At 44.6% G+C, this 22,542-nt stretch overlaps 1 pseudogene; it reads right to left on the bottom strand.

Moving 5' to 3' along the window:
* Window positions 1-1,798: 1,798 nt before the first annotated feature.
* Window positions 1,799-9,043, bottom strand: LOC133742704 (pentatricopeptide repeat-containing protein At1g19720-like; annotated as a pseudogene).
* Window positions 9,044-22,542: the final 13,499 nt, after the last annotated feature.

Genomic DNA, 22,542 nt, shown 5'->3' with positions numbered 1-22,542 from the left:
GAAACTGTGCATGCAACATGACTAGAGCTCTAACCATACCGTAACCTGTTGCCTCCGTCGAGGTTCAGCCTTACGATGACATTGCACCCAGGTTAACCACAGTAACCTTCAGAATTCAGCCATTTAAAGAAATCCCACCCGACTCTCAATTGTCACATCATAATTTCAATCACTCATTCAACAATATAAGTCCTCAAATATAATTCCGGCATAAGTGGAAGTTCAATTCAATAATGTGAATGAAAACATCAAAAGTCTACATATCACAATGCCACACCATCCAGATATATATATACCACGTAAATATATATATATACGTAATCATCCACACAGGAATGACCACTAATACCAACTATAGTTCACACACTTTAAAACCAAGAAATTCATTTTATACTTAAATTCATTTTTTTACCTGGGAGCCGTAGCCCTATGAACCGTAGTCGATCGAGTTCATATTATTTCAAACAAAGCATTAAATTTGAAAACGATTTACAATTATCACAACAATTCCAACAATTAAATAATTCGGTTCGTAAATGAACCATGTGAGATTTACTCACCTCTAAATCCAGCTGCGTCATCAATACAGCCCAAAATCACAATCACAACCGTTCGCCCAACCAAAACCGTCAATCACCTAAACAAATACGACCTTAACTTAGCAACCGATTCATAAAACACACTTAAACGACGATCCCACGGTCGGATCCTCATCCGTGACCACACAAAGTCATCGGAACAGCTCTACGATCAACAAATCAAAACTACAAGTCGATCGGACGGCCAAATCCTCACGGATCGAAAACCGAAACGAATCGAAAACCCTAAAACTTGGAAAATTCATAACATGCTCATACGATTTCCAAAAATTACAAACTATATATAGAAATGCTCGTATCGACGAGTAGATCACAATGAAGAGCAGAAACTGCCCCAGAGGTGGCCGGAGGCCACCGGAAACCACCACCACAGTGGCGGCACCGCCACCAAACCAAAGTCAAAATTTGACAAAACCTCCAACATCAAAGTTCTTCATCTCAACTCCAATTGAAACATTCATAACTAGTACAAAGCCAGAATCAAAGCCATTTAGCCGGAATTTACCTCGCAAGTTCAGAAAACCGATGAACCCTAGAATCACAATCATCAAAATTCGACCTCCACACCTTGAATCGTTGCAAGCCGCTTGGAGGGAAGCATCTACATCCTCTGGGCTTCAAAAGCCCCCAAGAATCACCGGCTATAGTGGCCGGAAACGTGATCTCCGATCTGGGTTCGAAGCATCGCCGCCGCCAAACTTCCCGGCCTTGCACCGCCCTCCACAGCTCGTTTCATGCTCCAATTCTTCCACAGACCTCAAGAGGGGATTGAGGCGAAGAGATCATGAGAAGAATCACGGCCTATGGTGGCCGGACGGCGGAGAACGAAGCCGGCGAAGGTGAGGGGGCGAAACTGGGCTCGGGCTGAAGGGAGAGAAAAAGTTTCCCGTTTTGGAAACTTCAGATTTTCTGATATTTTTCGGAAAAATCCCATATATACCAAAATGGAAAGTTTTTCGGACGGCCATAACTTCTTCATACAAACTTCGATTTCCGCATTCCTCATGTCCACGAACTCGTATAGACGCGCTCTACAACTTTCGTGAAGGAAGTTTCAGCAGAATCCTAACGTATGAAAAGTCAAACTTCGTAACCCCCTAAAACGTGCACTTCGAATAATTATTCGTCCGAAAATAATTCCGCTCCATCCACGAACCACAAAATCGTATCAACAAACTCTTAAATAATTCCCGAAGCATTTAGGAATTAATTACGAATTTTCGGGGTATTACACCCACCAACTCCATTTGTTCAACCAAGGCCAGGGCATTGTTGAGCATTCCATTAGTTGAATAAGCAGATAACATTGCATTCCACAGCAAAACATCTTTTTTAACTTCTAAGTCAAACACTGATTTAGCTTCCTTGATACTACCACACTTAGCATACATACCTGCCAAGGCACTTGCAAGCGTACTATCAGACTGATCAAGCTGACTCTTTATGATATATCCATGTAATTCTCTTCCAAATCTCAGAGCTGTCATATCACCACGAGTGAGGAGAAGTATCATGAGAGTAATAGAGCTTGGTTCAAGACCTTCCAGCATTTCGCAGAAAAGTTCAAGAGCTAAGTTCAGCTGCATGTTGTTGATAAGGCCTGCGATCATAGCATTCCAACAGATTGTGTTTCTGTCCTAAATTCTCCTAAATACTTTTGTTGCTGAGACAATATCAAGACATTTCAAGTACATGTCAACCAATGCACTTGAGATATAGACATTAGGCTCAAGGCCACTCCACAGTGTGTATCCATGGATTTCCTTCCCTTGGGATAGTAGATTGAGATCAGCACAAGCTGCAAGAGCACCAGCAATAGTAATGGAATTTGGTTGGATTGACTCACGGAGCACAAAATCAGCAAAGCAACCATCAGATGGGGATTGCATTGTACAGAACAATTTCAAAGCTTCAAAACTAAGCCCAAATTGTTGAAAACCAGAAATTAAAACGTTGAAAGAGATAATATTTGGTTTCAAATCCATCCGGACCATCTCACTAAGCAACTCGTATGCCTCATTCTTTTGCCCATTTCTTGCATGGCCAGCCAATATTGTGTTATAGGACACCACATCAGATTTTAAGCCATGATGATGCATCACCCTTAGAAGCTCTATTCCCTTCTCTGTTTCTCCTGAATTTACATAAGCTGGAATCATCTCATTCCACATTCCAATGCTTTTGGTCTCAGCCATGGAAAAAACTTTCTCTGCATAATCTTTCATCCCACATTTTGAGTACATACCAATCAATGAACCTTCCACATGAGTATTACCGCAAAGCTGACGCTTCAGAGAAAATCCATGAATTGCCTTGCCTAAGTTCAGCTCTTTCAAGCCTGCACAAGCTGGTAAAATGCTTGCAATTGTAACAAAATTCGGCTCCTCGGGGAAACACAACATTTTATAAAATGCATCCAAAGCATCCTCAAAATACTCATTCTGAATACAGCCCGAAATGACTCCATTCCAAGAATTAACTTTCGGCCTCAACCCTTCCTCTTGCATCGCCTCCAAATACTGAAGAGCCAAATCAATCTCCCCATTCTGTGCAAACCCCGAAACAAGCGCATTCCAAGATATCAAATCCCTCTTCACCCCATTCACCTTCATGGAATCAAAAACCTCCATCGCTTCCTCAAAAAGACCCTCATTCATGTAAGCCGAAACAAGGGCAGTCCACGAAACTGTTATGAATTTAACCTAAAATTCCTCTTGCGGAAGCAGACAACTGCAAAACAATATAGATAAACGATCGAGAAAAACAAACACGAACTTGTTAACGTGGTTCAGCAAAGAACTTTGCCTACGTCCCTGGGCTGTTTGGGTTTCACTATAGAAGAAGAAGAATACACGAACAAGAATACAAGAATCTCTCACAAGAAGTTCTCACCAACTTCTCAAGACCTCACTTGCTCTCTCTGTTTAATGCTTTAAAGACTTGATCTACTACTACAACCTATGCCTCTATTTATAGATATCTAACTAGATCCTATAAGACATTGGAAACCTATTCCCAATAGACATAGAAACCATTACCAAGTAGGATTATGTAAGCAGGTAGGAAACAATCAAAACTCCTTTTTGATCAAGGATTAACAAATCCTTATCCTATGTGGAATCGGATCCACACACCTAACAATCTTCCACTTGGAGCCGATTACGCCAGTAGCTAACATTCTTCAATACTCTTCAATCATAACAACACAAAACCCATTATTATAGCCAACATTTCCTTCTTCAAACTTGGAGACCAACTGAAGCCAAGCACAGCTTCAGTTTACTTATTGACACAGACTTAGTCAACATATCAGCAGGATTCTCACTTCCTTGAATCTTCAACAATTGCAGCACTTCATTCTCCACGAGTTCTCGTATGTAGTGATACTTCATAGGAATGTGTTTAGTCCTTGAATGAAAAGCAAGGTTCTTTGCCAAGTGAATTGCACTTTGACTATCACTGTGTAATGTACAATTCTCTTGCTTTTTACCCAATTCCTCCAACAGACCCTTTAGCCACACCATCTCCGTACCAGCCTCTGAGACTGCTACATACTCGGACTCCGTTGTAGACAGGGCCACTTGCCTTTGCAAATTTGAGACCCAAGATACGGCAGCACCACCCACAGTATACACATAACCAGTAGTACTCCGACAAGTATCATGATCTCCTGCCAAGTCTGCATCAACATATCCTTGTAGTTCAACACTACCTCTCTTGAAACAAAGAGACATATCAGTAGTACCCCAAAGATACCTCATGATCCACTTCACAGCCTCCTAATGTTGCTTTCCTGGATTACTTGTGTACCTACTCATAACTCCAACTGCATGAGCAATATCGGGTCTAGTACATACCATAGTATACATTAAGCATCCAACTGCTGATGCATAAGGTACATTCTTCATATATTCTTTCTCTTTTTCGCTCTTGGGTGATTGTTCCTTGGACAATTTAAAGTGAGCCGCCAACGGTGTTCCTACAGCCTTCGATTCATCCATATTGAATCGCTTAAGCACATTCTCAACATACTCCGCTTGTCAAAGCTTTAGAGTACTAGCCACTTTATCACGGATAATCTTTATACCTAAGATTTTCTTCGCCTCACCCAAATCTTTCGTCGCGAACTAGTTTGACATCTCTTTCTTCAACTTCTCAATCTCATTGAAGTCTTCCCCAACTATCAACATATCATCCACATACAGTAAAAGAATGACATAAGATTTGTCAAACCTCTTGAAGTAACAACAGTGATTGGATTGACATTCTGTGTAGCCACTCCCACACATGAAAGCATCAAACTTCTTATACCACTGTCTTGGGGCTTGTTTCAAGCCATAAAGGCTCTTTTACAGTTTGCATACCAAGTCCTCCTTACCAGGTGCAATAAAACCTTGTGGTTGCTTCATGTATATGACCTCCTTCAAATCACCATGAAGAAAAGCAGTCTTGACGTCCAGCTGCTCCAAATACAGACCTTCAGCTTCCACTAAACCAAGCACCACCCGGATTGTGGTATGTTTCACAACAGGCGAAAAGATCTCATCAAAATCAATTCCCTCCCTTTGTTGAAAACCTTTCACAACCAACCTTGCCTTGTAACGTTTGCTCCCATCAACTTCTTGCTCAATCTTGTAAATCCACTTGTTATGCAATGCTTTCTTACCTGTTGGTAACTTAGCTAACTCCCAAGTATTGTTGGACATGAGAGAGTCCATCTCATCTTGCATGGCACCCTCCCACTTAGCAGAATCTTTATGTTGCATTGTCTCATCATAACTCACGGGTTCACCACAGTCAGTTAACAACAAATAGTTAGCACAAGGCGAGTATCTATCAGCTGGTATTCCTTTAGTACTTCTTGACGATACTCTTGGCACAAAAGGAGGTGTCATTGGCTCATCACTGGGAACTTGTTCTTCAAGTTGTGCCACCTCAGGAGCTTCTTGTTGTTGTCGTTCCTCCCCATGATTTCCCTTAGACATATCTTCATTGGACAATTCTTCCAACCTTGCAAATTGCCGATCTTTTCTTACAGGACTTTTAGGCTCTGCTGCTTGCCTATTCTTGTACATCATCTCTTCATTAAAGATGACATTCCTGCTCCTTACAACTTTCTTATTCTGCATATCCCAAAACCTATAGCCAAGCTCATCACCGCCATAGCCTATAAATATGCACTTTTGAGACTTGGGATCCAACTTGCTTCTCGCACCGAACTCAATGTGAACATATGCCACTTAACCAAACACTCTTAAATGCGATAGGCCTCTCTCTTTTCCACTCCATTTTTCCTCAGGTAGGAGATGATTCAATGGTACTGATGGTCCACGGTTAATTAAATAAGCAGCAGTATTAACCGCATCAGCCCAAAACATGTGTGGCAATCCTGCGTGTATCCTCATACTCCTTGCGCGCTCATTCAGAGTCTTATTCATGCGTTCAGCCACTCCATTCTGCTGTGGAGTTCCGGGAATTGTCTTCTCCATCCTAATCCCATTCTCTGCACAATACTCTTTGAAATCATTACCACAGTATTCACCTCCATTATCCGACCTCAGACATTTGATCTTAGACCCGGTCTCATTCTCTACGATCGCCTTCCACTTCTTGAAAGTATCAAATACTTCCCATTTATTTTTCAAGAAATAAACCCATACTTTCCTTGTGGAGTCATCAATATAAGTCACATAGTACTTTGAGCCACCTAACGAAAGCTCCGGTGCAGGTCCCCACACGTCAGTATGAACCAACTCCAGTTTTGTATCTTTTGGTGCCTTGCCACCCTTTGAGAAACTAACAACCTTTTGCTTCCCAAATATGCAGTCTTCACAAAGCCCAATCTTCACTAAGTCCACACCATGTGCCCAAGTCTACGATGCCATAAGTATGCATCTTCATTTTTCTCAACGATTGCAGTGCCTTCATTGTTCTCAACAATAGCAACAATATTCAAGGTCATATAAAGTGTCCCTATCTTAATTCCACGAGCTAACACCATAGCTCATTTACACACCTTCCACGTACCTTTCTCAAAGGTAGTGCGACATCCTTCATCATCCAACTGACCCACAGAGATCAAATTCCTCTTCAACCATGGTATGTGTCTAACATTGGTCAAGGTCCATGTTCCACCATTTGTCAGCAAAATCTTCACATCACCCCTTCCCACAATCTCCAAGGCTCCACCATCAGCAAGAAACACTTTGCCAAAATTACCACGTCGGTAATTCACCATGAGCTCTTGTTGTGAAGTTGAGTGAAATGACGCTCTAGAGTCTACGATCCATGACTCCAATGGTGCTTTAGTAACGCTTAGTACAAGTGCATCCGAATCAAACTCAGTTGTGTTTGCCATCTTCATTGTCTCCTTCCACTGGTTACAGTCTCTCTTGACATGTCCAGATTTCCCACAATGCCAACATCCATCGGACCACTTTCCTGATTTGGATACGCTTCGGCCTTTTCCAGGTGCCCTAGACTTGGACCTTCCACGATTGTTATTTGAGTTCTTGTTGAACGTTCTACCTCTATTTTCTATAGAGAGCGCAGAACTTGAAGGATGTTCAAGGTTATTTTGTCTTCACATCTCTTCATTCAGAAGAATGTCACGCACATCATTAAACTTCAGCTTCTTCATAGTCCCAGCTCCACTACAAATCGAGTTCACAGTCACATCCCAATCCGAAGGCATGGAAGTCAATAACACCAAAGCTTTGATGTGTTCGTCGAATTTAACATCCACCGATGCTAGTTGCTCGATAATATCACCAACTATCCCAACTTGCTGGCGAACAGATATACCCTTACCCATCTTCAAAGTGAACAGCCGCCTCATCAAGTACAACTGTTGAACGGCATTTGGCTTCTCATACATGTTGTACAAACAATCCATCATCCCCTTCAACGTAGTCTCCTTGATAACAAATCGCAGTACATCATTCGAAAGCAATAGTCGAACGGCCCCAAGGGCCATCCTATCCATCTCGACAAATTCTTCCTCCTTCATATCTTTTGGGTGCTTGCCCTCTAAAGTCTTAGCAAGCTTCTTCATATTCAAGTAGTCCTCGATTTGTGATCTCCATAGGCTAAAGTCATTACCGTCGAACTTATCGACCCTCTTCTCAACGTCTTCTATGCTCATTGTTTCCACTCTAGAGCCTAAGCTCTGATACCACTTTGTTATGAATTTGACCTAAAATTCCTCTTGCGGAAGCAGACAAGTGCAAAAAAATATAGATAAACGATCGAGAAAAACAAACACGAACTTGTTAACGAGGTTCAGCAAAGAACTTTGCCTACGTCCCCGGGCTATTTAGGTTTCACTATAGAAGAAGAAGAATACACGAACAAGAATACAAGAATCTCTCACAAGAAGTTCTCACCAACTTCTCAAGACCTCACTTGCTATCTCTGTTTAATGCTTCAAAGACTTGATCTACTACTACAACCTATGCCTCTATTTATAGATATCTAACTAGATCCTATAAGACATTGGAAACCTATTCCCAATAGACATAGAAACCATTACCAAGTAGAATTATGTAAGTAGGTAGGAAACAATCAAAACTCCTTTTTGATCAAGGATTAACAAATCCTTATCCTATGTGGAATCGGATCCACACACCTAACAAAAACCACATCTCTTTCCCTCATTGCGCCAAACACACTCACCGCAACTCCTAAATCCCCACAGTTGGCATAAAAATCTACAACTAAATTACCCACAAAAACATCCGAATCCATCTCCTTCCTTATCACAAACCCATGAATCATTCTCCCAATCCCCACCCTTTTGGTCAGCGCACACGCTTTCAAAAGTGTAGGCACAACATACACATCAGGCACCATTCCCTCATCAACCATCAACCCAAACACCAAGAACAAGTCCTCCCATTGCTCGGCACGACAATACGCACTAATCAAAGCTGCGTAAGTGGGTACTGTTCTCTTAGGCATATCGTAAAACAGCTTCTGGGCATAGTCTAAAAGCTCATAATTCTTGGAGTAAAGCATAGCAAGCTTATTTCCTACCCAACTAATCACTTCAAAAGCATTTAACTTCAAAGCAAGAGCATGAATTTGTCTACAATCAGCTACATGGTTACCTCTAAGTAAAGAAATGCAGTGACTAACCTCAGAGTTAGGTTGAGCTCCTGGACTAAAGTCTGAGGCTTTTTTGGAGGTAAAAGCGAGATGGGGTTGTGGGTTTAAGAGTGTGGGGGTGGTGGGAACGTTGGTGGTGTCTGTGGAAGCTCGGGATTTGAATTTGGGTGTGTGAGGATTGATGGGTGTTTGTGAGGGAGAGGGGTCAGTGAAGAAGGGAGTGGTGGGAAGCAAAGCAGAACGAAGAAGCTCCATGGCTGAAAGAGCAGAGTATATGTTTAAAGAAATGGCTAAGACTGAGGAAGAAGCAAAGGAAATGGATGAGGGTTCAGTGAGAGAAGCTCTGGTGCAAAGGGCTTGTCTTTTTTGGTTTTGAAGTTGAGGATGGGGAAGATGGGGGGTTTTGGCTTAGGTTTTTGCCTCCTCCACTAGGACGGCGTCGTTTATGTGATGTAATAAAGTTTCTTTTTCTTGTTCTTATTTTGCACTTACAAATGGACTATTTAAAATGAGGACAAATGCAACAAAGGGATTCTTGTTCAAATAAATCTCTAATTTTGTGTTTGACCCAAACTCTAGATTACTTAACCTAGTGGTAATAGGGTTACATTAGAAGGATCTAGATTCCTATTCAATGTAAGATTACTTTCCTTGTATGATTGAGATTCTATGCATTGTAATCCTCTATATAAAGAGGCCCCTATTATCAATGAGTATATACAACAATTCTCTCTCAATTCTCGTTTCTCTAAAACACGTTATCAGCAGGAAGCCTTAACCCTGAAACAAATAGCCAAACCCTGATTCAAGAAGCTAAAATCATTGAATCCGAATACAACACCTTGAAGCCTTTTCTTCATCCACCTCACACCAAGAAGCACTCGATCCCAAGAGTCCAGAACCGGTGGCGCCACCCCAAGAACTGGCCGGAAACCTACCGAACCGGCCACCGGAAGCTTGATACAAACCGCAGGAAATATTTCACCGGTTCACCATATTCCAAACATCCAATGTCAACCAAATTTTGCCAATAGACACCTCTCAATCTGACGATTCAGGAATCGGAAGAAAAAGCACAAAAACCGGCCTAAAAGTGGGTGAACTGGACGACTGAACCTTCTGCAGAAAATCGGTAGAAAAGAGAAGAAAAAAAGAAAAAAAAAAGGGAAAGAAAATGAAGCCCCCAGAAGCCCAAGACAGAGCCCACTAAAGCAGGCCCACGCCCCGTCAGCAACCGGACCAGCGCCACGTTAGCAAGGGGACCCGCGCCACGTCATCAAGGGGACCCACACCACGTCAGCAAAGGGACCCACCGCCACGTCAACCCACCGGTCAACCACTTTTTCCGGCCACTTTTCGATCACTTTTTCTGGCCAAATTTTCCTGCTACCTATTTCGAGGTATTTTTTTCTAAAAGTTCCCGTTTTTTAGAGTTTTTAAATTCAATTTCTCTTCTTTTTCTCGGGGACTTGCAAACTCCCTTCTTCTACCCCCCTTTCTTCATCATAGAGGAGACCGAATTAAGCTGAACTGTGGGGGTTCGTGCTCACTCCAAGCTTGGAGCTTGTTGAGATCTCCAAACTTAGAGTTTGTAAAGAATTTATGATCGACCACTTACGTCATTGTTTCGATCTAATCCAATGCCTCTTGGAATTGAATTTCTTGGAAGCGATTACGCTCAGAAATTTTTATTGTTTTCATGGTAGCCTTTTTCGCTCCGAAACCCTAGCTAATTTCTTGTTCTCTTTCAGGATGAGTAACCTGAACAAATTGGACTTTGCTCCATTGGGAACAACTGGTTTTGGATATCACAAGTGGGTTCGTGATGTCCGCCAGCATCTCAAGGTCGATGGCATCCTGGATACGATTCTCGAACCTAGCCAGGACGTGCTAACTGTTGAGCAAGCTCAAGCTTTGGAAGCAAATAGAGCAGCCTTAGTGGCAAATAAGCCGAAAGCCATCATCCTAATGACTAGTCATATAGATGATTCTCTCCAGTACGAGTGTATGAATGAAGAATACCCCAGAAGGCTGTGGGTCTCACTCAAAAAAAGATTTGGCAACGTTCGTGACTCCCTGCTTCCTGACTTAGAAGTGAGATGGCATAGCCTCCGCTTCTGTGATTTCAAGTCAGTTCTTGACTACAACTCGGAAGCACTTCGCATTAAATCCTTAATGGAATTCTGTGGTAAAGAGATCACAAATGCGATGTTGATTGAGAAGACTCTCTTTACCTTCCCCGTCTTTGCATTGATGGTTGCTAAGAACTATCGCATCGATGTTACTGCAGGACGGATCACAAGGTTTCATGAGCTCATTGGAGCTATGAATGTCGCTGAAAAGCATGACAATATCCTTGTGAAGAACTATAATTTGAGATCCGTGGAACTAGAGCATATTCCGGAATCTAATTATAGTCGCATCACTAAGAGAAGGCGCCAAGAGCGAAACCCTAACCTTAGGGATACTTCTGGACGTTCTGGTCCATATAATCGCTCTACTTGGGAAGGTAACAGCCAAAATAGGCGAACACGGAACCGAAGAGGTCAACGTGGAAAGAGAGAGGGAGGCAACGCCTCTGGCCATGTTGGTGGCACCACCAACACTAAGAGCCATCTAAATGATGCTTTTAAAGCGCCTCAATCAATGGAGTCTGAGCAAAGAGATGTATGTTCTTGATGTGGAGTATTCGGTCATTGGGCACACATTTGTAGAGCTCGTGGATAAATTGTCACCGCCTACAAAGCATATTGTGAAGCAAGAGAAGCTCACTATGTGGAACAAGAAGATCAAGAAGATGATCTAGAGTGAAGGGTTGAAGACTACAAATCTGGCTGGGATCAATAGATCGCCAATTCTGTTTAAGTCTTTATTTTTCCAGAGATGTAATAGGCAATTGCCATATACTTTATAGTAAATGCCAATGGTTTAGTCTTTCTTCAAAGTAGGCTCACCCAAAGTAAGTGTGATGTCTAGGAAAGTTCTTAGATTAGTGGTACTTAAGCGAGCCTTGCTCCACCGACATCTCTCTACTTACCTGGTCACATTTATTTTGGAATTACCGAAAGAAGTTAGATGACTACCATTGTTTTGCATTAACTAGCATTTGGATTAGATTCTCCTAATGGTTAAGAGACAATGATGTACTCTGTTGGCTTATGAATAAAATTTCAAGTTCTTTTCATTATGACTCCATTTTGATTCTGAGCATATGACTTTGTGACTACGATGGCTGGGCCATAAGTATTGATTCAAGGACATGGAATAGCCCTAAGTTCCCCTTGCCAAAAGGCACCTTGATTACTGTCGCAAAACTCTCTACGCTCCTAGGGCAAACCGCACCTATGAATAGCCAACGAATTCTATGCGAAAACGCATGCAGAGAACTGAAATGAGTTCCTTTGCAATGCCTCTAATGATTGCGAAAAAAACGCATCTTAGAAAAGTTTATGTGTCTCTCTAGTGGACTCTATATCACTATTAAATCCAATGCAGTTCTGAGAGAAGATCTCTTGGATTTAAACATATATTGGCTTTGTCACGACAAGATAGGTCATCCTGGTCATGATATGATGATCCGTCTACTAAAGACTTCACACGGACATCCATTCTCTCGAGCGAAAAGAAGCATGAATCAAAAGTTGATTCCTGGACTAAGTGCAACCGACGCTGCTGCTTAGGGCACCGCCTCCGTCCATCACCAGCCTAGGGCTAGCACAGTCCCTATCCATGACGCCATGGATGGAGTCCATCATGGTGATGGCGCCCCAGGTGATGCTGCAATCACCAACTGGCTTCAAATAGCTTTTCAGACGTTAGGCCTAACCAAAATTCTCATTGGTTGCTTCTAATGCCTCTCGCTCATTTTACAAAGCCCGTTCCGTAGGGAAATTAGGACTGAGACCGTCCTACGCAAAGGATATGACAATACTCATTCTGTTCTTACATAGAATCCGTAGGGATTCTGTGGACTGATTCAACCAACTTGCGGACGTTTAAATATCTCATAATGTTGGTTGACACGCATACACGCTGGTCACGTGCTGTGCCATTGTCCACTTGTAAAGCTGCTTATGCCACACTCCTAGCACATATCATACAACAACGGGCTCACTCCCCGGATCATCCTATTCCATCAATTGGATTTGACGATGCTAGAGAGTTTACATCGAAGACTTTCGATGGTTATTGCATTGGGACTGATGTTGGACATTATATTCCCATGAACACACCCAAATGGTCTCACGGAAATGACTACGATGGTAGTCCGAACATTGATAATGCGCACCAATCTCCTTATATCCGTTTGGGGTGATGCAATATTGCATGCAGCTATGCTAATTCGTCTACGACCCACCGCTACTCAATTTACCTCTGCGTTACAGCTAGTGACTGGGTACAAGTATCGTACTTACGCATATTTGAGTGTGCCAATTGCTCCACCACAGCGCCCTATGATGGGTCCTTACAGACGAATGGGCAACTACGTTGGATTTGAGATTCCAACAATCGTTCGCCACTTAATGCCCTTGCGAGGCGATCTCCTTACCACTAGATTTGTGGATGTCACTTTGATGAGACAGTCTTCCCGTCGTTAGGGGTAGATAAGAACACGAATGTTCAGCAAGGAACGACAGGAATTGTCGTAGTCTGTCCCCACTATGTCTCATCTCGATCCCTTTTAAAGTGACGAGATCACACAAATATGCTGCAAACAAGCCTGCAAAGAAGGACGTCCCTTCGAAAAGACGTAGCGCCACCCTACACGAAGGTAGGCATGGCGCCAACGCCAAAGAGAGTGGCACTCTAGCGTTACAGGCCATGGCCCCAGCTAGGATGCGTGGGAGGCCCGTGAGTTCGAAGGATACTTTGGCACATTTCAATCCTTTGATCATCAAGACTCAAAATCCGTCTCATGAGAATCTTCCGGGTTATGGTTATCATTGGGGGACGCCTCAACGTCAGAACCTATTCCTGAGAGTATAGAGCTCTATGAAAACTACACTAGTGTACATGAGACGTGGGATATAAACTCCATCATAATTGATGATGTAATTGCGCATTTCGTTGCGCATGAGTTTGTTGAGTCTGATGACATCGAACCACGCTCCGTTGATGAATGAATGCCAACGTAGAGAAATTTGGCCTAAATGGAAAGATGCGATCTAGGTTAAGTTGGATTCTCTAACGAAGAGGAAGGTTTTCGAGCCAGTGATGTCAACACCTCCTAACATAAAACCTATTAACTAATGGGTCTTCGTTAGAAAGCATAGTGAGAAAAAGATATGGTAATCTCGCCTTATGGCGCAAAGCTTCTCACAAAACACCCTGGAAACGACTACGATGAGACATATTCTCTCGTAATGGAAGTCACTGCACTCCACTACCCTGTCAGTTTGGTAGTTTCCAAATAACTGAACATGCAGCTTACAAATGTGGTCACCACGTATCTCTATGGGGATCTAGATATGGAATATACATGAAGGTTCATGGTGGACTTCATTTACCCAAGTCAAGTGGCTCTAGACCACGGAGCGCGTTTGCAATAAGGTTGAAACGCTCACTAAGATGACTACTTGATTGGGAAGGGATATGCCCGCACGTTTCTATAACAAGTTTCTAATTCTATCGCGGTTTATGTTGGACATGATCTTCATTGGAAGCCCTTAAAGAGGTAAGGAAAACCGTTGAACACTTGAAATCCGATTTTGAGATGAAGGATTTTTGGGAGAACACGATTATGTCTCATTTTGGAACTTGAGCATCATGTTGATAGATGCTTAGGCATTTTGACAAGGTCAAGCCTTCAAGCACCCCCATGATCGTCCGTAGTCTTGATCCTAAAAAGGATCCTCTTCGTCCAAAGGATGATGACGAAGATGTGCTAGAGGCAGAAGTGCCTTACTTGAGTACGATAGGCGCATTATTATACTTAGCTCAATGCACAAGACCGGACATCTCATTTGCTATGAATTTGTTAGCTAGATATAGCTCTGCGCCAATGCAACGCCATTAGATTGGTGTAAAAGATATCTTTCGGTACTTGAGATGTACGATTGATATGGGCTTGTTATATCCCTATAGAGAGATGATGGATTCGGACCCATCACACACCAGGAACGTCGCCAACACTGGCCTGCGTCCTCTATCCCCATCCCAAAACGACATGTGTTTTGGAAGGTTTTGGTAATATTGAGTATCTCTCTTACCCACACAAAGGTCATTCCCAAACTGGTTAAGTGTTCACCATGGGTAAAAGACCGTGATATCTTGGAGGTCTATAGAACAGACCCTAGTCGCTATATCTTCGAACAATGCAGAGATTATTTCTCTTCATGAAGTGGTTCGTGAATGTATATGGATTGGATCCATAATTGCGCATGTTCTAACAATTGTGGTTTGAAGTCTACCACAGATGAGCCTACGAGCATTTAGGATAATGTTGCTTGTTTTGAACAAATGAAGTAAGGCTACATCAAAAGCGACAACGCCAAGCATAATCAGCAACAACAGACTCTCCTCAAGATCAAAGTGAACTAGGTTCTATTTGAGGACAGTGCGGCAGGCTTGCTCACTAAGTCATTGCCTAAATTCCACTTTCGAGAAACATGTTGGTAGCATCATTTGCGGAAGCTATCCGAACTCCCATGACCGTAGTCATCAGGGGGAGATGCAGACATCAGGGGAAGATGTCTACATGTATGGTCTCGAAACGTGACGGGTGCGTTGTGCTCTTTTTGCCCTTCGACCGAGGTTATTTTTGTCCTACTGGGTTTTTGTTACTCGGTAAGATTTTTAATGAGGCAACGAGAGGAGCACCACGTTTGGGCAACACAAGGGAGAGTGTTCAAATAAATCTCTAATTTTGTGTTTGGTCCAAACTCTATCTTACTTAACCTAGTGGTAATAGGGTTACATTAGAAGGATCTAGATTCCTATTCAATGTAAGATTACTTTCCTTGTATGATTGAGATTCTATGCATTGTAATTCTTTATATAAAGAGGCCCCTATTATCAAAGAGATATACACAGCAATTCTCTCTCAATTCCCGTTTCTCTAAAACAATTCTTAATTTTTTCAGGTCCGTTGATGGTACACTAATGTGCTGATGTATTATATAGAGTAATAAACTAATTTGATTTAGAGGTAGACTAGCTCCATGTATTGGTAGACTAGTTTGAAACTACTTTATCTATGTATCAAATCAGTCTATTTCAATATCAAATTAAATTTATTTAATGCAATGGTACACTGAGTATGTCTCAACTTTTCTTCAACAATTTGTTGCCTCTGAAAATCACCTCGGCTTATATAGCCGAGAGATCAAGGAACAAATGTCCTTCTCGATGAATAGAATGTGGAGCGTGCCAGCACACGGCCAAAAGGCCAAGTGTGCAACTGTAGGTGTAGTAAATGTAGATCTGACTTATCAAGCAATTCTTAGCCGAGGAAGGAACTTATTCTCGGCTGATAGTTCGATGCCTCTAGTTTAAGGACTTGGTAGCTGAAGGTCGGGTGAGTCAGGTGTGGTTGTGAGAGTGTGAGTGAATACGAATTGTCTGGTCACAGGGCTTAAGTCAATTGGATTCAAGTAATAACATGTAACTGTGAAGGTAAACTCGTAACGAATGAAATCTTCAAGATTAATAGCTACTATGCGACTACAAACAGTAAATAGCATGATCAAACAAGTAAAGCATAAAGACAATAAGGAGCAAACAATAAAACTGAAATCTTGAATGGTTAAAAATTATTAACTATTGTTTGAAAGAAAACAAAGAGAACAATTCAAAATCGATACTAGGCTACAAGGAAAGTAAAGTAACTAAGATTGTAACTAGCAGAGCAAACTAACTAAGGAACAGACGGAAATTCTACCAAAGCAAAAGATAAGACGAGAGCAAGAAAAGCTTGATGGCTTGAGTTTCTGGAGTTGTGTGTGTGTCTTCTGTCGATGCTTCTACTTATATTGGCTGCTTCGTGACTTGAATTGATCTCTTGGCTCTTTGAAGTTGAGTGGAATTCGGCCTCCTCATGGCTCAGTGTCTCTATCTTGATTTGGCTCCGATACTTATCATCGGCTGACTTGACGCTGGATTTCATCTTGATCGGCTCTGATGGTTGTCATCAACGGCTGTAATTAATTTCGAAGTAAACTATCTTGGATCGAACTCTCCTTATTGGCTGACGAACTTCAATTCGACTGAAACACTAACTTGATCAAATTCCTTCTTTATCACTTATCGGCCTTGATCTGTCAATCGGCTGCTATCTTTCCAAGTTGGAAACTAACTTAAGTGATCGATTTGAGCAATTTGCCGATGGGCTTTCAGTTAATAAATGTCTCTCAAATTGATAACTACAAACCAGCCGATAACTAAAAGGCTAGCTTTTATCTGACTCAAATTGGACAAAATGAAGTGTCCAATTATCCATCGGCCAACATTCTTGCTACCGGCCCAAATTACTTGTTGAGCGGCTCATTGTAATTAGAAGTCATTCAATAACCATGCACATTAGCCATGTTTTAGTGAACATGCAAATGTGGGTACAAACATTGCCCCCCCCCCCCCAAGTTTCTTAAGCATCGGCGAATGTAGCCGAGTGGTTGAGAAATTTGAGTTAACTTGCCCATCTAATCGACTTCTGAAAACTCATGTAAATACGTCCCTCAATGACTCCCTGATGGCTATAATGTGTTTTTTTCGTTGAATGAGGTTTCAGGACATCAACTTAAGGGTTAAGCTCTCACTCAATAATTTAGCGAACCAAATTTATTGGCCAAAATCCAAGTTGATAAATTGGCTTCCATACCTATGTTCTAGTGAGTAAGTAACTAGACAACTCGTGAAAATGACATTCGAGTAAGTGAGTTGTTCGTGAGTAAGCCAACCCAAGTTAAGTGGGACAACACGAGAATGTAGCTTCTGGTAGCCAACAATTCAATAGATACAAGGAAGCCAATGACTATTAATTTTCAAATCGGCCAACAGAAGAATGAATATGCAAATCGGCTAACGAAGGCCAACAATTAATTTACTCAAGGTTAGCCGATTGATAGAACTGGAGTTGGCCAATGTACATACATGTACATTTGCAAGCATAATTAGCTATAATGGGCCATGCTCATTGTACCGCCAAAGGTACTAATTCCAACTAAAGGAGTGACATACAGATACACCGCCAGGCGGGCTACAACCTCAGCGTCGGATCACCCCCAGGTCACCGCAGACGCGCCGCCACGCGCCGTGCCAAAATGGCATCAGTAGCTCCCAGAGCTGGGAACTGAAGCACATCAGTCCCACATCGAAAACAAGGAGGAGGTCAGCCTCCTCCTCACCTATAAAAGGTTCTCTCCTCTCTCCTCATTAATTACACATTCAATACTTACCTACTGTTACTTTGTCAACATAAATACATTGACTAACTTAGGCATCGGAGAGTTGAAGACCGCCCAGCGCGGTCTCCCTCTGACGCCGCTGTGTATTTTACTTGACAGGTAGCGGAAGCTTTGAGAGTACCACTAGTATCGATCCGCCCACCGGATCAGCGTTAACAAAGGTTCAGCTACCGCCGAACTTTTAGACATTAACATTGGCGCCGTCTGTGGGAATCCTTTAATAAAAGGTCATCCCACCACAATCACCATGACTAACGGTAACGGGGGAAACGCTGAAGAGCAGGCAGACCATTCTGCCATTCCCCAACCCCCTGACCCAGCGGTAGCCGTTAACCGCGCACTATTCACAACCCCGGCCAACCCCGGCGGCGAGGCAAATCCAAGCAGCAGCCGCCCGCCAGGCCAAGATCTCGTCACCATGTACGAGCTAACACTGGCGGATCTTCATAAGGCAAACAGAGAATGTGAGGAGGAGCGCAAGGAAAAGGCTGAGGCCCAAAGACAGGTGGCTACGCTCATGGCACGTTTTGAGGAACTGAAGAGGACGCTGGAGGCCACCGCCCGCCCAGCACAGAGCGAGCAGTCACATAGCACCAGGCGTAGTCGACCAGGCACTGGCACATTGTTACCAGGGCCAGTCATACAGATGCAGGTACCGCTGGACCCACCTGAACTTTTGGGGATGGGACCACCGCCCATCCCCCAGCTAATGATAGAGCAGGAGGCGGAATCACTGCCACACACCAACCGCTCGGAAGCTAGGGCGAGGACTGAAGGCAATCCGCCTGCGCCGAGGCGCAGGCAGACCCAGCGGATTATTCAGGCTGATTCCGTCGGTGATGCAACCGCCCAGATATTGGAAAGGATGCACCAACTGGAGCAGAGGTTGATCCGGGCGGAGTCGGGCGCCCCATCGCCAACTCAGAATCCACTTTTCGCCTCCAGACCTGGGCCTTTCACCGCTGCGATTCTGCAAGCAATCAGACCAGCGTCTGCAAAAACCCCAAAGATGTCGCATTACGGCGGAATGTCTGATCCCTTCGTCCACATGGACACCTTCAAGAAAGTCACCAACAACAAGGGATTTGACGACGCCACCCTGTACCACTTGTTCAACGAAACATTGGACGGTGAGGCGATGAGCTGGTTTTTCGAGTGTCCGCCAGGGTCCATTGACTCATTCCATGCACTGTCACACGCCTTCCTCTCTCGGTTCATCCTATTGTCCGCCGGACATCACAACACAAGTCAGCTGTTCTGCGTCAAGCAAGGGGCGGACGAATCACTGAAGGCCTTCGTCACAAGGTGGCGAGCGGCAGCGTCTCAGTGCCGTGACCTAGACAAAACAATGGCATTGGCGGCCTTCAAGCAGGGACTCCTCAAGGGGCCATTCCTCTATCATCTCAACTACAATCATCCTAATGCGGCATATGACCACGTCATGAGTGAGGCGGTCATCCATGCCCAGGCGGAATTCCTCACATATGGAGAAACCCCACCGCCACCAGCAACTCCAACAAAGCCAACACAGCCATCCTCCAGTCATCAGGAAACTGCTCACAAGACCCCTTCAGCACCGCCAACTGACAAGAAGAGGGAGTGGCAGCAGGGCCACCACCAGAACAAGCGGCAGAGGGACCAGCATTACAACAAGGGCAACCGCCCAACCCATGGGGATAACCGCAACAAGCAGGCAGAGTCCTCGCAGCGGTATGCAGTGTTCACGGTCCTCACGGCCTCGTATGAAGACATCTACAATCAGTGCAAGGATCAGATCCCACCGCCACCCCCTTCAAAGTATCCAAAAACGGGCAAACCTAGGAACACCGGCAAGTAGTGCAAATACCACGAGGACAGCGGCCACAATACCAACAGCTGCAATGCTCTCAAAACGGCCGTTGAGACCTTGTACCGTGACGGCAAGCTGGAGCAGTTCAAGGTACGCCAACCACCACCAGTGATTGCCAACGTTGAGACCTTGGGCCGCATCAACACCATCGATGGCAGCGCTCCAATCACCAGCATGTCTCACAGGGCAAGAAAGCGCTATGCACTCGCCAATCATCCAAAGAAGGTCTGTAACATCCGTTACGAGAGGTCCGCCAAGCTCCCAAAGGCAGGTTGGGAACCTATTACCTTCTCAGAGGAGGAGGAGCGCGGAGTGCATCTACCACATGACGACCCATTCTTGGTCGACGCCATTCTTGGCAAATTCTCAGTGGGGAGAATCTTGGTGGACAGCGGGTCCGCTGTCAACGTCATCTTCAGCGGATGCTACAACCACCTCAAGCGGAACAAGAAGCTACTCCAGGATCACGAGCCATTGCTCAGCTTCTCCGGCGACGTCACACAACCGCTGGGGTCAGATTACATGCGACTGGTTATTGGTGCTAGCCCATGCATGGCGGAGGTACATACGGAATTCATTATTGTTGATTGTTTCAGTTCGTACAACGCCATCATTGGACGACCAGCGCTTAACAAGCTCAAGTGCATTATCGCCGGATACATGCTTCTCATGAAGTTCCCCACACCCAACGACATGGGCTTTGTGAGAGGAAGTCAACAGTTGGCTCGAGAGTGCTATTCAACGACTATGGCGCGGTCAGCCCGCCGCCATGAAATTCTGACGGTGGGTAATCAGGCACCAAATATCTTTGAGGATCCTAGGGATGAGGAGAAGAAGTATGTAAAGAAGGAACCGGTCAACCCGGAGACGTCGTTGAAAGTCATCTGCATCTCGTACGAGCACCCTGAGCGGACGGTCCGCATAGGCGCCCAGCTAGACCCAGAGGTAGCGGCGGAGCTCACTCAGTTCCTGCGTGATAACGCCGCCGTCTTTGCCTGGTCCTACGCTGACATGACAGGTATCTCTCCTGAAATTATAACTCACAAGCTGACCATCAAACCCTCCTTTTATCCCATCAAGCAGAAGCGGAGGGCCTTTGATGAGGAAAAGTACCAGGCAATAGGAGAGGAGGTTGCCAAACTCCAGGGCATTGGATTCATCCGCCAAGTCATCTATCCCCAGTGGATCTCCAATTTGGTAATGGTCAAGAAACCCAGCGGCAAGTGGCGGATGTGTGTCGACTTCAAAAATCTCAACAAGGCATGCCCAAAGGATAGTTTCCCGCTACCTCGTATCGATTAGCTAGTCGATGCAACCGCCGGACATGAACTCCTCAGCATGATGGACGCTTTCTCCGGATATAACCAGATCAAGATGCACCCCGGCGACCAGGAATGCACCACCTTCACCACCGACAAAGGCCTCTACTGCTATAATGTCATGCCTTTCGGTCTGAAGAACGCCGGCGCAACTTATCAGCGGTTGATGAACGCCATGTTCGCTGAGCATCTGGGAAAAATCATCGAGGTCTACGTGGACGACATGCTAGTCAAGAGCATAAAGGCCAGCGGACATGTGGCAAACCTCAAGATCATAGTAACCATTCTCCTGGCCTATGGTATGCGCCTCAACCCAGAAAAATGTTTCTTTGGAGTCACCGCCAGCAAATTTCTGGGTTACATCGTCAGCGAGCGAGGCATCGAGGCTAACCCGGACAAGGTACAGGCCATCCTTAACCTGGCGGACCCCGAGTATAAGGTGGACGTACAATGTCTCCAGGGCAAGTTAACCGCCCTTTCTCGATTCATCTCCAGACTCACTGATAAGTGTGCCCCATTCTTCAAACTCCTCAAAACGACTCACAAAAAAGTCATCAACTGGAACCCAGAGTGTCAGGCGGCGTTCCAGGGCCTGAAGGAATACCTAGCGGCAGTCCCTCTCCTTTCTGTCCCTGTGCAAGGAGAAACACTGTTCATCTACCTAGCAGTCTTGGTATCGGCGGTAAGCTGCGCCATTGTCCGGCGGGAAGGCCAAGACGAGCTCCCAGTGTTCTACGCCGGCAGAGGCATGAACGGAGCAGAAACAAGGTATCCTCCCTTGGAGCAACTAGCCCTCGCACTCATCGTTGCCGCCAGACACCTCCGCCAATACTTCCAGGCTCACACCATCCATGTGTTAACCAATCAACCGCTGAGGCAAGTGATGCAGAACCCTGAACACTCAGGGCGCCTCAGCAAGTGGGCCATTGAGCTCAGCGAGTTCGACATAGACTACAAGCCAAGAACCGCCATGAAGGGCCAGGCAGTGGCAGACTTCATCGCTGAGCTTACCGAGCGTCAGCCAGAACCCGGCACAGAGACAGAGCCCGGAACTGAAGTGGTAACCGCTGAGGAAACAACTCCCCCACACTCGGATTGGAACCTGCATGTGGACGGCTCCGCCAGCGCCAAGGCCAGCGGCGCCGGAGTCATCTTAACAGGACCCGGGGGACTGAACGCGGAGTACGCGTTGAAATTCAACTTCAAAGCTTCAAACCACATGGCGGAATACGAAGCACTCATCGCCGGCCTGCTCCTCGCCATTGACT

This window comes from Rosa rugosa, chromosome 4 (assembly GCF_958449725.1).
Source record: "Rosa rugosa chromosome 4, drRosRugo1.1, whole genome shotgun sequence".
NCBI classification, from domain to species: domain Eukaryota; kingdom Viridiplantae; phylum Streptophyta; class Magnoliopsida; order Rosales; family Rosaceae; genus Rosa; species Rosa rugosa.
The sequence above is the reverse complement of the archived record's forward strand: the minus strand, read 5'-3'. Positions and strand labels throughout refer to the sequence as shown.